This window comes from Ciconia boyciana, chromosome 2 (genome assembly GCF_034638445.1).
Source record: "Ciconia boyciana chromosome 2, ASM3463844v1, whole genome shotgun sequence".
In the NCBI taxonomy this organism is placed as follows: Eukaryota; Metazoa; Chordata; class Aves; order Ciconiiformes; family Ciconiidae; genus Ciconia; species Ciconia boyciana.
Window position 1 is genome coordinate 124,651,181 of NC_132935.1, and position 15,863 is coordinate 124,667,043.

The following is a 15,863-nucleotide window of genomic DNA, read 5'->3' on the forward strand; positions in this document are numbered from 1 at the left end:
ACTTAATGGATAGGTACATATTGCAATGCCAAGATTTTCCAAAATGGATAGTGGCTGAAGGTGTTTTGGCTGGTGGGTGCCCCAGCCACGATAGATACTTATAATGAGCCTGATTTTTTGAAAATAGCCTTTGAAACCAGGCCTTTAACAACAAGCACTAGTCACTCTCAGACGCTTGGCAATATGCTGCCTTGTTTTCCTCCTTGATTTTTGCAGCCTTCACTGTGGACCACCTCTGGTGACTATCACAAAGCTTGTCTATATTAAAAGATAATTTAGCTGGTACCTGTGATAGATTCACATCCTTTACATATCAGCCACAAGAGGGGGATGTGGAATACTCACTGAACGGTAGGTTTTAGTCCACTGTTTCTGACAGTTGTGAGTGTTATTGATAGTTTCTATTATTTTTACCATCAGGCCACTTTTAGCACCAGGCTTATTTTCCTGGAGAACACAGCTTGCAATTTTTAGTTAGGAGCAACCTTTAGAGGGGATTCAGATGGAAATATTCTGTCACCTAAATTTGACCCCCTTTTACTCTTTAATAGTACAGTTACAGTTGTTTAACACTTTCAGAGAACTATGCAGCTATCTCAACACAGAAAAAGGGATTAATGGTACAACATGATTTTTTTCCAATAAATAAATTCTAATTGATAAGTAGATTCTAATCACAGGAATCCTGTTTTACAGCAACTGTGCTGTGGTGGGCTATTTTAGGGGCAGAGTGGTGCATACTGTAGAAAATTTGTACATGAGGGCAAAAGGAATAGACAATTGCTTTTGGGGACTGTGTAGATTAGTACATCATTGCATACTAACAAAGTGCTAATTGCTCCTTTTGACCACAGGCCCAGTTTACAGAGCTTTAGCACAAATGTGCCCTGTGCACTAAATTACAAAACTAACACTGCATTATTTCTCGGTACAGCTTGCAAATTCTTGTAGGGCAGTACGCATTAGGCTTAATTGGATGCAAAGAAAAAGGATGGCATAGAGATACTCACTTGCAATTTAGAAAGAACAGCCCTGGTGCTAATTACCCAGGTTGCAAATGTTGCATTTGCTTTGTGATGATAGTAGTAAAAGCAAACAGTATACATATATTTATATAATTTTAGGATTATGTTTTAATATTGTATATAATAACTACACAAGCAATAATTTGTCTCTACTTGGTATGTTAGCTAAAAAAAACAGGTGTGAATGACTTTGAACAGGTTGTTGGTACTGATTTTAGAAAAATTTTAAAATAGCAGCTGTTTAGAAGATTTGCCAATTAGTTAATGACCATTTCACAATAACAGGGAAGGCAGAACAGAACCATGTAGAATAATCTCTCTCCTTTATCTTTGTTAGAATTGTACTCAGAAAGGTAGATGTTTTAATTTGGAAAAATAACATCTCATCTTTCTGCTCTTTTCTAAAAGTCCAGAATTATTTGCTCACAGACTTTATCCACCCCTCAAAGAGGATAGAAAGAAGCATCACGACAGGATACATGAAGAGTCAATAAGAGACTTCACTTGTTTGGAAAGGCGTAAATCTACAGGTGTCATTCCCATTCTGCTGCACATCACTTAAACCTTTCCTGCACCAGACTCTTGATTTTGTTGTTCTGCTAACAGGGAAATTTGAAGATCGGGCTTCTTTCACATATTTGTTTGGTCCCTTTTTTCTTTCAGATAGGGGTTCTTATAGGTCCAACACTTTCTTTAGCTAGGCAGCCTGGCACTAACTGGATTTAATTTCTACTATAATTTAACTCTAGCTCTTCAAATACTTCATTTTGGATTTGAAGACTCTAGTACTAGAGGCCCAACCTGAGACTTTGGGCATGCATTGTAGTACTTGAGGGTAGGGCATGTATTAAAGTATTTTAGTATGGAAAAGGTATTTGGAAAGGGAAAAAAAAAGATGCTATAGGGAATATCCAGCATTGTGAAAAGAATAGACTAAAATATTTTGTGGGTTTTCCTTTCACACATTGTTAAAACAATATGAATACTGAATAACACAAATTCCACTCTCCAGTCTGTCTTTTATAATAAACGAGTTGATTAAAAAAAGTATAAAATGCAACTGGAAAGGACAGGTATGTGTCACCATAAGGGCACTCTGTGTCACAAAGCAAGTATGCCTTAGCGCCAGCCAAAACAACCACCCACTCAGGGTACTGAAGGGTAGGCATGCTGTTATGACCCAGATTCAAATGGTGAGAGTAGGAGTGAGAAAGTGAAAGTGTTAATACTTCAAGCACAGAGCTAATGGGAGGGGAATTTCTGGGATTCCCCTTTCATTCCTATTCTCTCTCAAAAGAAAACTACAGAGTTCCCTCTGGAAAAAAAAAGTCTCTGGCTTATCACCAAAAGTTGAATTTTTAGACTGAATGATGTGCAGCAGAACTGTGTACCTATCCTGGCTGGAAATACATGTGTGAGTACTGAAGAGGGGTAGATGAATTGAGAGGTATAAAAAATATCAGAGGACTTGAAACTTTGACTAGTGCTGAAACACTTTTTGAGAATGGAAAAAGATGGGTAATTTAAAATACTGACATATTTCTTTGTTTTGCTGCAGCTGACATAAATTTGAAAGACAATAAATCTGTTGCATCCATCAACACCAAATCCAGCAGCCTGCCCCACCAAATAGCTTGCACAATGGCTTTTTGGAGAGTCTGCTTACCATACTGCTGCAAAAACTCCTTTTTCTTACTCCTTCATGTGCCTAACTCAGTTCATTCTTACTAGAATGAGCATTGTTATGTTGCTGAAGTGTTTAATATTTTATATTTTACAGAAATACTAGGAAGTCTTCCAACTCAGATAGGCTTTGTATCATATTAACACTGAATGTGGTTAAACAAGCGTTAACATTAGCAAATTCAACCATTTTACAGTGGTTGCTTTTTTAGTTTTTAATTAAGTTTAATAATTAAGAAATTAAAGCTTGATCAGACTCGAGCAGCACCTATGTTGAACAACACTCATAGATACAAATTACTTGATCTATTGTAAGTAGGTGACTCATGTAAGTAGGTTCTGTATAACAGACATGAGGATTGCAGCTCAAGCTCTCTGAAAACTTCTATGCCTCAGGAAGTCCTGCATTCAATGCATTTTCACATAGCAAGTGTAGGGCAGTAAAGATAATCATGTGGTATTTAACTTCAACTCTCTTTAACTTGTTAAAACTAAAGTGGGTTACAGGGCTACCACTATCTCTTTCTGTTAAGGTTTTCTTCCTTTGATGTAGGCAGCTTTTCAGTTGGAAAGAATGAGAAATGTTGGTATGTGGTTGCTTGCTTACAATATTTAGAATGACTCCAATAAATATGACTTTTTTGCAAAATAGAAGTGATTTATTTACACTGTCAGTTGTGCTTGTGGAGAGACTCCCCTAAGGTAGAGCATAAATGAATTAAAAGTGGGGCTCAGGGGTGACTCATTAGCCTGCCTTCCTCTGAAGCTTTCCGGTGTTTGCAAGAGGGGGTGATGGAAGGTGGAGGAGGAGAAGGAGGAGATTATCTCCTTTTGTGATGGCTCTTGTCAAGGCTTTTTCTCCCAGTGACTGAGCACAGATATTGAAAGTCTGTTCTATCTCCCCAATGTCTGATGTCAACATCAGATGTCATCTGCAGCAGCAGCAGCAGCAGCCGCTGTGACAGTAAAAGGCAAACAGTGGAAGACATAGCCAAAATGTTGAAGTCCCTGCTTCCCTCCTCAGGGCTAACAAAGCATGCAGAGACCTACATTCTGAACTTGGGACGCAGCTGTTAAAAGCACTTTAGTTTTCCAACCTGTGTGTCTGGAAAACTTCGTGATTGCAAGTGATTTGGACAAGTCTGGCTTTTGAAGCAAAGTAAAAACTGGATTCTGAAAGTTTGAAAGTGTAACAACTGAGTTAGAATGGCAGAATTTCACACCTCTTATTTCAGATTTTCAAAAGAGGCAAAATAATGTGCCTGGTGTTTTAACTCAACTTTGTTTGTAATGAAATAAAATACATGACAATATAAAACTATATAGATGGAATTAAATGAGCCATACAATATACCCCAGAAGCCATAACAAATTGCATCTGCATAGAAATCTTCATTCTAAGGGGCAGTTTGAGAAGTATTCACATAAAAGCTGTTTATTAGTCTTATCACATTTCCTGGTACAGTGGAACTGTTAGTAATATGTAGCAGTATTGGAAAACACTTTAAAATTACTGTATCCAAGGACTGGAGTGAGTTGCCTTACAGTAGGTTGTCATGCTGTTTCTTTTTCTTCTTTTTTTTTCAACTGCCATCTGTGCTCCAGAATTTAGGTTTTCATTAAAGCAAAAATCAGCTGTAAGGATTTCAATCTCATTCACATTGAAACCCCTTGGAATAACTGAGAACCTGATCGTATAGTTACAAAGAAAAACTCTGAAATTCCATCCTCTTCTTTTCCAGTTTCTTCGTGATCCTCATTAGTTTAAAATCTGCGCAGTTCTAGAGCTGTATGGAGTCATCTGGAGGCACAAACAGAAACCAAATACCAAGTGTTGTAATGAAGCTCCTTTACCCTTCTTCAAGCTTGCAATTGCATCTCTGAGAGGTCAGAAATATCCCATTAATCTCAATGCAGTATCAGCTTGGAGATCTAATGACAGTAACTTAACTGTCCACTTTATTAGCCATTTCATTTTTGATCAAAGTGTATGACATTAGGTGTATGGAGATTGGCACAGGTTGCTCTATGCAGTAAACATGAGTAACTGGAGAGATAAATTACCAGCAGTCTGAATTGCTAATTAAGACAAAATCTGAAATTTCCTGTGATAACTTTAAAAATATATTTTTTTTAAATCCATTGGGTTGGTTTTATGGGTGGGTTTTTAGGAACAGCTCTGCATTTTTCCCATCATTGTGTTGGTATCATTTTGTATTGTAGAACTCAGATGGAAAACAAAACTTACTAGTAATTAATATTACTATTTCCATCAATACCACTTTCCAAAATGTTGAGGGAACTCGTTAGTGGTTCAGATGTTGGTTTTGTACTTCACATGAAAGAGGCCACCTGGTGGTGCTGGTATCAGCATATCTCCAACTTGTCAATGGTGCTCAGGAAGTGATGCCATCATTAATTGTTACAAGAATAACTGTAGATTGAAAAACAAAATAATCAGTGAAGTAAATTGCCTTCCCTCCCCCGCCAAAATTGTTTGTATTATGTCTGTTAATGTTTGTTGTTGGTTTCCCATACGAAAACATAGTTTTCTTACTGTTTCAAGAAGGTTTTAAAAATAGCATTGACAAAACCAGGCTCAGTATAACTCTGTGAAAATGAGAGCCTTTTTAATCTTCTGAAGGTTTGCATTCTGAAACTGTTTCCTCTTTTTCTGGGTAGCACCGTCCATTGGATGTCCCAAATAATTCCCTTCTGAACTTCTTGGATTTGGGGGGGCAGGAGGGAAGGTCTCCATTGAGAGCACTAACCAGGCATGACCCGATTTAAGTTGTAAAAACTGAGATTCATGAAGCCTGAATTAATATTTGCACAGCCCTTGGAAAGTATATAGTGCAGTATAATTGCTGAGTGCAACACAATTGTTAATTATTTTGATGTGGCTTCGGGCAACATAAAACCAGCAGTGTGCTCACACTCTTCATCTGCAGGAGACACGAGAAATCACAGGATTAAAAAAAATACTGTATTGTGTAGGCCAGTTAACAGGAAAAAAACGGTGGGGGGGCAGAAATCCTGGCATTCTGAAACACGACTCTGCTAAAACACAGTATTTCATGGGAGATTTGTGTGATACTTTAAGGTAAACTTCATATTACCTTGCAAATGGGAAATACCAGTTCTGCTGGCATTAGTTAAAGTGAAAGGATGCAAGGCAGGTCCATGGTTAGAAAACTGTTCAGAAGATTGGGGTTTTTTTGCTAATGCAACACAGAATGAGGCAACACTCGTAAAGGGAAAAAGAGAGCTTTGTGAGCAGAACAGCCAGTGGCTTGACCAAGTGGTGGTGCAGTTCATGCATTTTCCAAGTAAATTTCTTAGAAACCAGTGTAATTGGTGAGTAATGTTTTACTGAATTGGTCTCTTTAGATTGTCAGTGGAACAGAGTTTGAAATTGCAGTGTGTGAGTGCCAGCTGCATGCTGCAGCTGCAGTTCTTCATGAGGCTGGGTCTAACTTCTTGCTGAATGAAGTCTGGAGAGATGACAGAGGTTTAAAGCTCCCAATCCTCCTTGCTAACCTGCAACAGAGAAGATGTCCTAGGGTGAAATGCTGATTCTGTTAAGTCAGTGCCAAAGCTCCAGCTGATTTCAGCAGGAGCTAGGTTTCACCCTGGTTTTTGCCCTTAGAAAAGTAGACACCATGAGTGCACTTAGGCATCTTTGTGAGAATCGTGCTTTGTTGTGGCTGTGGCTGGGGAACATTTAATCAACACAAACTGTGCTTTTTACCTGGAATCAACACCCATCTTGTGTCAGCTCCATGTGTCGTCTCTCAGTTTCTCTGCTATGGGGCTGTGACAGAGCTCATGTGCTCTGAGAAAGTCAGAGCTTGCTCTCCTGTGGATCTCCTGTGTGGATTCTGATCCATGGAAATGGAAGGAGGTTGCAGACCATACTCACAGCTGTGCCACAGGAAGGAGTTGCAGGCTCTGTGCACTGTGGACGTGGACAGACATGGAGTTTTGTTACTGTAGTTGCTCTGGTCTCCAAAGTTGTTTTTAAGTTTCAGCTCACGAGGATGTGTAGGGAAGAAAGAGGTGATATGAAATGATACTCAGAAAAGAATTGGTTCCTCATCCACACACACCAGTACAAAATCGAATAGTAAAGAAAAGCTATTTTCATATAGCCGGTATAACTGAAAGAGAGTATCATTTCACAGTACAAAATCACTATGGAATTGCCAGACCTTGTATTAATTTGGTTTATAGCACAGAGTAGTGTGCACCAGTAAAAAATTAACAATTGGGTATTATAGAAAGGAATGGTACATATTACTTATTTGTGGGCTTCATGTTGGAGACATTTTTTCTGATATTGGAGGTACTTTCATATGCAAAACTTCACCCACAACAAATGACTCAGACCTAAGAAAGCAACCCCAGTGAGAAGGCTGCTTGGTAAATGATGAGCTGGCAGGGACATACTGATTTTATAGAGAAAGCAGTTTGAATACATCTCATGTGACTAATGAAATATGCTGTCACTCACAGTCTCTCTACTGAGTATAGCATGTGTACAATATAAAAACATGTTATTTTGCTAAGTTTTTATGTATCATCTGGGAGATATTTAGCAGCACATTTACAAAGCTGGTGGAACTGTCTTCAGCTAAGTTACCTTTGTTATCTTGTAGCTTGTCCCACTTGAAAGATTAACACAAATTCAACACAATGGTATAAGGATACATGTATTCAGCTGTTAATATGTAAGTTTACATTAGATCTGCTTGTCCTTATACCGTTCGTGGAAGCTTTGTGGGGATCTTTTTCTTAGCCACAGTAATTATAGCTCCCAACCGTTTTGTGTCATGGTAATACCCTTGCAGATTACTGCATTTTTCGGAGGAACCAAGGGGGAAAGTAGCTAGAACACTGAATTTCTAATGGGTTTAAAGAAGTGTCATATTCAGGGGATTTTTAGATCATCTTCTCTGGTTTTTAATGTACAGTGGAGCTTAGAATATTAAACTCTTACTGTAGGGATATTTACGTTAAAAAACCCCTTAAATGTAGCTGTATTTAATATGGAAAATGCTTAAACGTAGGCAGACTCGCAAATTATTCAGATCAAATAGCTATACAGCTTTAAATAGTGCTGAAGTCAAATATGACCTATATGCCACCTAATAGTCAAGATAGATCAGAAGAAACAGAACAAAAATGACTGATTGACCAATCCCATGTTAAAGAAATTGTAATTTAAGTGATGATTTAACAAGAAAACAAACAAAAATAAACTGAGCTTTAATTATGCTGATACAGAAAGACCATGGAGAATTATTTGAGAGAAAGAAAAGTAAGTAAGTGCTAAAAGAACAGACATTCTTTGACATTCCTTTGAGACATATAAAAAGCAGAGATAAACAAACTCATATCACAGATTTGGAACATACATGTCAACTCCAGAAGATATTCTGCGTTTCCAGAGACAGGGATTTCTAATGTAGTGGTTAGAAAAATCTTTGAGTTCACTCTAGGCTTCAGTGGATGGTATTACTTATCATTTATATAAAATTTCTTCAGATATTTTAGAAATGTAATGAAAAGAACTAAATCTCCATGTGGAGAAATACACCAGCCATATCAATATAGTAATCACAATGGCTCTTTTAAATTAAAACAGAAAAAAACTGCCTATTATTTGTGTGAAAGGCAAAATGTGTTAAAATACTTAAAAATAGCAGAATAGTTTAGAAGTCTTACTTAAACTACAGAATGTAAGTACTTTTTTATATAACCAAGCATATAGCTGCCTTTAAGAGAACTAGACTCCAATGGGTATGTCAGTTCAGTTATTGCTTAAAACATGAAGTTTAGTTATTGTGAAAGAAACAGAAGTCCTACTTCTATGTTGGCTCTTTTTGGTTCTTTCCTGCTGGATTCCCTTGGGATGTGATTGATACAATCCCAGTGACAGGGAAGCAATACCAGAAAGGGCACAGTTCTAAGCCAGTTGAATTATAAGCCAAGAAAAAAGAAGTGCCAGTTGGCCAAACACAGGAAGTATAACTCTGTCAGTTTGTTAGTCATTATGTCTCTGTCACAAATGAAAGTAGTATAAAGAAAGTCTGTTGTTTCTCGCTCCTGACTATTGAAATATTGCTCCCTATGATAATGTTGAAATGGTTATCTCTGCTGCATTGATGGTGGTATTTTCATTTGACTTTGTTCATATTTCACATGTAGATTCATCGTTTTACATTCCAGCTTCGGTCATGGAGAACTAACATCTAAGCATGCCCATCTAGCAGTTAGGTGTCCAGGCCATGTTACCCTACCTGACTTACAAGATGATTGTCACAAAAAATAGTGGCAGAATGTAAGTGATGTTTAATTGTAGTATGGGTGTTACTTCTATCCTTGCTAAGAGGCCTGTTACTTGTCATAGATGGAAATTAGGTTGGCCTGACCTGATTTAATGTTAACAAATGTACCCTAGCTGTTGCTTGTCTCTTCATTAGACCCTTATAAATATTGTATGTGATTATTTGTTGAGCTGAGTTAGGCTGGCCAGGTGTGTGGGACAAAGTGTGACTGCCCTGCCTATTGACTACCTCACATATGTTGGGTTAAAATGATATCAGCTCCTCTTTCTCCCTCTGCAAACCGGCATGGTTGTTACCTATTTCCAGTATTTTAGAACCTCCTGTATCCTTGAGGTTATAAAAAATAATTGCTAATGGCTTTAAATTACTTTATCCGGTTCCCTCTGAGCTCTAGGCCATAGCAAATTTAATCAGGTGTATACAATTTAGAAACCTCTGACTTATCAAAGTAACCTCTAACTTGTTCTCTCCCTTTCCTAGCCTGAGTTCTTCCTTTACATCACTGTGTTGGTTCTCAGATCATGGGTAACCTCCCGAGGCTGCAGTTTCATGTTTGTTGAGTAAATGGTATTCCCGTCCCAGTTGCTCTGGTGTTTGTCATGGGACATCACCCTCCAAGTTGTGCTAGTGCAAGTGGTTGCGAGTCGGTTTTGTGGATTAAATCAGGGAATTGATCCAAGTTGAAAAAGTCATGTTTTATTAATTGTTTTATTTTAACCCGAATACCCGAGGGGACAGCATACCAATGAAAACAAGCCGGGGATTGGGAATACCTTAAGCCACTGACCACTTTCTATTGTGAAAACAAGCCCCTGCAAAGACTTCAGCAAAACAGCTTCAGACTTACGTGATTGCAGCTGAGATTAAAATCTGGCCTTGATGCATCAACCATCTGTTTCCATCCCAAGAAAAGAGGCTCAGCAGGAATATTTGTAATTCTGAGGACAGGATTCTGGTTTCATTCCTGTAGTTATATATCACAAATAACTATACTGATGGTGCTGGAATTATTTTCTTGTTTATTCCGGTGTATGTTGTTTGAGAACCTTCTCTCCTGAAAATTACAGAATGAGAGGCATGCTTTGGGACAGATCTGGATTTCAGTTTCTCCAGGTTTACACCAGTGTAACTCCAGTGGAGTGCTCTGGTTTCATACCAGATAGCTCAGAATATAGCCTTTTTTAAGCAATATGAAATGCATATAATTTTGTCTTGACAGCTTCGGAGGAGTGTACCTCACCACTGCTATCTTGGTAGTCCTAATTAAATGTGACATTTTTTCACTCCTTGAATTTTGCCCGCATTTGAAGTGACCTGCACAGGGAGTGTATTAAATCTGTGAAGCAAAAAAACACACAGGTGCCTGTATTTTTATTTTCTGCAAATCCAATTAAAAACATGTACAATAGAAATGAAAATAAATATAATGAGATTAATTTCAATTAGAATGATCATCGTTCGAGGATGTCATCTTGCTGACCATTGTGTTTGCTGCAGTTACAGAAAAAGTTTTACCCTTAAAAATATGGATAAGCATTTTGACTAGGTTGCTGAATTTTCTGCAGCTCTTTTTTATCTGTTTCTATTACTTATGTCTGGTGCACAGTGGCACCCACTGATTAATGTCGCACGGGTATGATGAAGTATGCACTTTGGTTTCTTGGTAAGAATTAAAAGCACTGGGAACCAGTGTTTATAACACATGCTGGAAGAAAATGTTACATATCTGTTGACTTAATAGGTAAAAAAATATAGCAAAAGATCACCGAGATTAAATGCCCTATTCTTTTGTGTACATCTGTGGGCTCATGTTTACACAAAACATGACACACAATTTGGAATACCTTAAAAAAAATTTTGTCTTCTTGCCTGATTTGCATACCTCTTCAAACTTGCACATAGCATAGGATATATTTGTTCAATATATATTTGTTTTAGTAGTGTCTTCTTTTTTGTCACACTATTCCCCCTTCCCTCCTGTCAGGATCCTGACTTTGCCTCCATTTTCATCTTGTACCTTCCTTCTGCTGTGGAGCAGATTTGCATATAAAGCCAATTAATACATCACAGAAAGAACATCATTTTTTTGGCAGTCTGCTCTGGAACCCAAATATTGGGGATATTTGCAGATGTTCCTCTCTTTACATCTCCTTCTGCACCATCGACAAGTCTTGCTACCTTCTCCTTCTGCATGACCACACAGGAACCATCTGTCTCCCTTGCAGGCTTAGCTTCAGTCTCTCTGCTTCTGCAACTTCAGCAAGCATATCCTTCTTCAGCTTGCAAATTTACAGGCCTGATTCTCCACTCTACCTGTAGAGGATTTCCTAAAAGGCAAAATCCGCAGAGCTAGCTGGCTTCTTCCTTCTTTATGCACCAAGGCAGATGCTCGCTAAATCCCTGCGTGTCACTCAAGGACTGATACTACCCGGATCTCATTCTGAAGGAAGAAACTTCACATGGAAGCACATGTAACATCACACAGCACTGTAAGAAGATACCACTGGTTAGTCTGTTAATCCACAGCCAATTTGGGGGTTTTATTCTCAAATACATCCTAGTACATTGTAAAGCACTACTATTTTCAGGCTTCTTTTTTTCAGAATTTGTCATGAGTCACTATCATCATTTTTGCAGGTCATCCACTGCAATCCAAGGAAGAGAAAAACTGCAGGTATTATATATGGTATTCATCAGCATGTGTGATGGGTGCATATTTTGCATATGTGCTATAGTTCTTTCAGACAACTCCAAGGAATTTCTTAGTAGATGTATGTGAGCTAATGGGAAGATTTGGGTGTTCTCACCATCTTATGAGTGTCTAAGTGGTCATATATATGTGTTCATGTGTCATTCTGGTCCTTAACCATGAGTCAACAGTGTGCTGATGAAGGCTAACCACATACCACATTAGTAAAATAGTGGGCAGCAGGTTGAGGAAAATGACCGTTCCCTGCTATTTGGTACCTGTGAGATCAATTCCAGAAGTCTATGTCCAGCTTGAGGCGCTGTGGTACAAGAAAAATATTGACATATGAGGGGGTCTATACTTTGGTAAGATATGCATCTTACCAGTGTATATGGGGGATCTTACCAACGTATACAAATACCTGAAGGGAAGGTGCAATGAGGACAGAGCCAGGCTCTTTCCAGTGGTACCCAGTGACAGGACAAGAGGCAATGGGCACCTACTGAAACACAGAAGGGTCCCTCTGAACATAAGGAATCATTTTTGTTGCAATGAGGATGACTGAGCACTGACATGGGTTGCCTAGAGAGGTTGTGGTGTCTCCATCCTTGGAGATATTTGAAAGCTGTCTGGACATAGGCCTAGGCAACCAGCTCTAGGAGGTCCTGCTTGAGCAGGAGCGTTGGACCAGATGACCTTCAGAGGTCACTTCCAACCTTAGCCATGCTGTGATTCTGTGACATGCAGGAGCAAATCCAGTGGAGGGTCAGAAAGATGGTTAGAGAAGCATATGTTGTAGAAGGCTATCGAGAAGATCATAGCGAGGGTGGGAAAACACTGGAACAGGGGCTGAGACCAATGATGGAATCTCCGTCCTTGGTGATATTCAGAACATGATTGGTCAAAGCCCTGAGCAACCTGATTTAACTTACAAATCAGGTCTGATTTAAGTGTTGATCCTTTAGGCAACTTGTAGGTTGGTCCTTAGGCAACCTAAATTATTCCATGATTTTATGTAAAATTTAACCAAGACTTCCCCCTCTTTGCAGGTCTCAGTGAATGCAGTGATATTTAAAGCAGGGCACAACATAAACCCCAAGCTGTTGGCAAAGATTAGTAGTATGAACATATTTTGATATCTCTGTTATTATTTTGCACTGCATTTGTGGAGCAAGAACCAGAACTGTTGAATGTGCTACATGGGCGTATGTGGTATGACCAATATCCATTTATACGTTATTTCACAGAAGAGTGCCCTGAAGATGTGACTACAAGAAGCTGGAGTATAGGATATGCTGTACAACAGGCTGCTTTGGTTAAGTGTTAATACCACAGACTTTAAAGATATGACATGAACACAACTTTCCAGAGAAAACTTGGACACTTCTCCTGCAAAAAAAAACTTATGATAGATCCATCCCCTCCTGCCATTTCAGCTGATCCTTTTCTGCCCTGGCTTATATCCACACTTCAGTAATGCATATGGGGAGAGCAAGTTCCCCTGCACAGGAACAGGAAGTCGGAGAGCAAGTTCCCCTGCACAGGTACAAGAAGTTGGTGAACAGAAGTGTCTTTGCACTACTGCCTCTACTCATAAGCCTTGGCACAAAATTCAAGGCAGGAATGATTGAATCAATACCTTCTCATAAACCTGTGTTAACTCTAGATACTAACTATCTACAAACAAAGGAGGGGAAAAATAAGTGCTGAGAAGGTGGTTTGTGAAAGTTTCCTTAGAATAAGATCTGGAGACAAGTAGTCATGTTGAATTTGTAAGAACTAATAAACTCAGGGTACGTGGAGTCTGCTGAATTGATACAACGCTACTAGCATCTGGCATCAACTACTGCCATCACTACACACTGGCATCAACAGTGGGTTGTGTAACTTGGACCACATCCTGGGAGGCAGTGGCTGCTGTATTGAAAGACTACAGGATTATATGCACACCTCATGAAACAAAGGACTCCCTGAAGGACTTTCTGAACAACTATCTAGAAGCCATTGGTGCTTCAGCATCATCCTCTGCTTCCGAGTACACAGCTGGGTTGGTGTCCCAACTATTGCTCTGACTGGTAACTATGAGTGCATGTGTGAGTGAGTAAGTGAATGTGTTATGTGAATAGCTATCTGCTATCAATAATAACAACTTAATGGTCAAATAAATATTCATTATGATCTGCGTCTCCCCCACTCAAACCCTTATCAGGGAAAAGGAAATTTACAACACTTCTTCTACAACAAATTAGAAATATAATGAGGCAGAAAAGGGTTCTATGCTGCTGGTTTCCTTGCTTTTTATTTTCAGTTAAAAATAGGTGGAAACAGATCAAGCAGCAAAGTTTTAAAATAAAATCATTCAACAGATAGCTTCAATGACAATATGCACTCTATGCAGTATCATTTTTATTCCAATTATTTTATTCCATTTTATTCCAATTAATCATTTTTATTCCAATTATTATCCATAGAAGTGTCCAGAGTAAATCAGATCCAAGGCATATTGTCCTACCTTGAACAGTAGCTAGTACGAGATATGTCAAAGAAGGTGCAAAAAGCCTGGCAGTATATTGCTAGGGAGTTGGTTGTCTGTGTAGAAGAGTGTGCTGCCCAAAGCTCTAATTCTGGTTGATATGTGTCCCTGAAATAATTATCTGTTGTTTAATATTTAACATTATAATTATATATAATTTTGCTTTGTGTGAAAAAGAGTTTCCTATTGCCACTTTGAAATTGCCACTAAATTTCAGTTTCAGTGAATGCTCTCTTGTTCTTGTACTGAGAGCACGTTACTTATTATTGTGATTCTTTTCTTGTGTCCCCACTTACTTGCCTTCTGTCTAAGGCAGACACAGGAGAGTCTTTCAGTGTGTTTCTACTAATTTTTATCTCAGTTAATTCTTCTGTCCCCTTTTTGATAGGGGTAATTAAAATTGTGCACAGTGTTCCAGCTGACAAGTGATTTATTTAGTTAACTAAATTACAATACATAGACATACATTATTATATTTCTATTCTATTACCATTATATTGTGTGCATAGCCCAGTAACTGCTTACTTTTTCCACCGCTGCTTCTTCATGAGTAATGGTCTTTTTTGATCCATGTAGTGTTTGTTGAGTCTTTTTCTGAGATACCCAGGAAAGTGAGCAGTTCCAGTGATTTCCTTTAAAGTGTGCTAAAGAGATTTGCCAGCATTTGGTTTCATCTGCCATTATATTTTCTATTCACTCAACTTGCTTAAGGCCTCCACAGTTTTTCACAGTTTCTCTGGTCTTGATCAACTTAAATAATTTTGGAATGTCAGCAAAACACTTTCCAGATAGTTGATAAAGAACAGATGCCCGAGGATGGAACCTTGTGGCACACCACGGATAACCTCATGCCATAGCAACCATTTTTCTTTCTTTTTGTTTCATATTTCTTCACCATTTTTGATCTTAGCAACTACTTTGTCTCGTCCTCCTTCTCCTCTTTGCCTGCTTAGCTTCTTTAGTTGCTCTCTATGAAGGGTTTGGACAAAGGCATTTTGAAACCTTCATAAATTATGTGAGCCTTCTCTTTTACCTACTATACTACTGACTCACTCAAAAAATTTTAACAGATTATCTCCTTTGCAGAGCTCATAGTGTATAGATCCCATTATATTCTAAGTATTTTATAGTCACCAATGCAAATAATTTGCCAGCTATTGAAAGCAAACTATTGGTCTGCAGTTCACTGGATGACTGCATACACTTTTACCTATCTGCATGTGCAACACTGGCTGTCCTTCAGCCCTCAGGTATGGTAGTTGATCCTGCTCTCCCACTCAGGAAAATGACATATTGTGTGTATAAATGTACTGTCTTTCAGTACTGTATATTTGTATAAGCATATGGTACTATCACATTTAATGCAATGAACGCTGCAAACCACTGAGACATTGGATTATGCTGGTGTGATTACATGTGTTGGCACTAACCTTTTACTCTTTCCATTTGAATCTCACAGTTTCCTCCCTTTCTTTCCATATTATCTTCATAACAACTTTACACTCTTGCAAACTACCTGTACAAATGATAATGTCTTAAGTTACGCCAGCCAGGAATTTACACACACTAATTTGCAGCTGAGT